The sequence below is a fragment of the Etheostoma spectabile genome, chromosome 12 (assembly GCF_008692095.1).
Source record: "Etheostoma spectabile isolate EspeVRDwgs_2016 chromosome 12, UIUC_Espe_1.0, whole genome shotgun sequence".
NCBI classification, from domain to species: domain Eukaryota; kingdom Metazoa; phylum Chordata; class Actinopteri; order Perciformes; family Percidae; genus Etheostoma; species Etheostoma spectabile.
In genome coordinates, this window is record NC_045744.1 from 26,656,482 (window position 1) to 26,658,776 (window position 2,295).

At 45.8% G+C, this 2,295-nt stretch overlaps 1 long non-coding RNA gene across 1 annotated transcript in view; it reads left to right on the forward strand.

Moving 5' to 3' along the window:
• Positions 1 to 2,064, forward strand: part of LOC116698981 (uncharacterized) — a 22,352-nt gene extending 20,288 nt beyond the window's left edge. Inside the window, exon 4 of the long non-coding RNA XR_004334334.1 lies at positions 1,941 to 2,064. This is a non-coding gene — a long non-coding RNA (uncharacterized LOC116698981). The remainder of the gene's footprint in view (positions 1 to 1,940) is intronic.
• Positions 2,065 to 2,295: the final 231 nt, after the last annotated feature.

Below are 2,295 nucleotides of genomic sequence, written 5' to 3' on the forward strand. Positions count from 1 at the left end.
GGTACCTGCCAACAGGTACTTTTTTCAGTATCACCTCCGTCGAGGTTTCAAGCGAGCTGAGGTGATACCAGAAGTTGACGTGAAAACCTGCAGACTGCTGATTGGTCGGAGAGAATCGTCACTAATCACCGCGTCATCAGGACTAGCGACAATGTCCTGAACAAACCCGCCATTTTCAAATAGTTCAGCCAGCTGTGTCTTTTTTGCTGCATCCAGCTTCTTTTGAAACTGAATTTGTCTTCTGGCTATGGCAACGACAACACACATTCGACGTTCTTTGTGTGTGTTGCATTAAGTTACAGCAATATCCTACGATGTCTCTATGACAACCACTCACGCTTGCCTCACGCATGAAGCGGTACTAAATCTGCAATGGGAAAAGGTGGACGGGGCGACGAGGCGAGTCAAGGCGAGTCGAGCAGGTAGCATGTAATGGAAAAACGCCATTAGACATCTGCTTAATTGTACTGCTTATGAAAACCCAACCTTTCCAGTTTTTCTAGCTTTTATAATTCATAAGAAACGAAATGGGTTTACATCCGAATCGTCCATACAAACGAGAGGCTGGAGCTGTGCTGGGACGCGCTGTATCCGCTTCCTTCTCCTCCACCGAAATGTGCTTGGAACAGAGACGCATTCGGAAGTGCATTTCCAGAAGTGCTGGATACAATGATGCATTCATTTTTTTTTTCATTTCATGTTTTGAAAGACGCTGTCCTGTAGCTTACTAATGTAAATGAATAAAAAGGTGGTTTAATGTGGGCCCTATCTAAGCCATGATTATTGATTTCTCTCTCATGTTGCTCCTCATAACCACTGAGAACTGTCAAAAAATCTAACCCAAAGTCCTATTATTATGGATGCTATCTGACATCAAGCGTTTCTGCTTCACATTTTCAGCAGGGCAGCGGAGCGGCTGTGGGTTGACTCCCTACGGTTCTCATGGGCTTTGTAAGTCCTAACCAATCCGTTCTTGCTCCAACCACGTAAAATACGGATGTTTGGACAGTAGCTGTCGGTGTCTGAAGAGACAAAAAAGGCACCCTTCGGCGTGTGTGTAGAACGTAGTGGGGAGAACAGCAGCTAGACGGGGTTTAGCGAGTAGTATGTAAGGGGGAAATGTCGCATAGGAAGGTTGGTCGGAAGGGGTGGATGGGTCAAACACAGGACTTTCAACCAGGAGAGCGGGGTTTTTGTCCCGCGTGTGTCCTTAACCGTCCCGTTATTCCCGTGTGTCAGTTTGTGGGTGCAAACCCACCCACAAACTTTCCCCAAACTCAACTGTCCCCTTCACGGAACCGTAAGCCCACCCATGACCTTTTCCTTGACCTAACAGCGTAAAAAAGGACGCCAATTGTCCTTACCTAGCAGGTCTAGGTAAAGCGTGTTATATGGGGCTAAAGGAGACTTTTAGCGTCAATAACAACGACAAAGGCACCTGACCAAGCATCGTTACAAGATGGGAGTGAGAATGTGTTGTCATAACTTAATGACGTAACCTAATGTACCTAAACAACAATCATCAAAAGATTTCTGTTTTTCGACAATTTTCCTTTGTTATAAGGAGCAATATGAGAGAGAAATTTGGTAATCATTGATCATTGTTTAGATACATTAAACCACGTTATGCTTTTTCCTCGCCAGAGGTACCAATGATGAAGAAAACGTTAATGTGAGCAAAATTTTTTGACAGGCTTAAGTGTTCGTGACAAGGTATGGCCATGGGAAATGTGGTGATAATCGTTGTTTAGGTACATTAAACCACATTAAGCATCCAGCCTTTTGCCTAGTAGACTTGATAGTATGCTGGATAACAGGTAAACATACCTGTCTATCCTCGGGTTGCCGTGAGCGTTTCAGCGCCCTGTCTCTGCGGCAGGTAGCATTGGTGGTGTTACTTGCCGGTGGTCTATCAGTCTGCCCTGTTCTGGAGCCTGAAGGCATCAGGTTTCAGTCTGTTGGACTTAACCCTCACCAGTGACGCTGTTGTATCAGAAGCACAGCTCTCTAAATAGTCTGTCGCTAAAAAATACAGACTCGAAATCCAGGGGCTGTCGGAGGGCTAGTCAGTTTTAAGGCAGCTAGCTGCTAGCCATGAGTCGAGGACTGTTTTTTCCTTGTCAAAGGTAGCCTGTGGAAATGTGTCATAACCCCATACAGTTCATTACTGCAGCCAGGGGCAATATAGTATGACCCCCCGGGACTTCTTGGTTTCCGTTTCCATGTCCGCGAGCCTCCAACTCTTTGTATGCAGTTGCTATGGCTGCGCTGCTAGTGCTAGTTAGCCACGGAGTA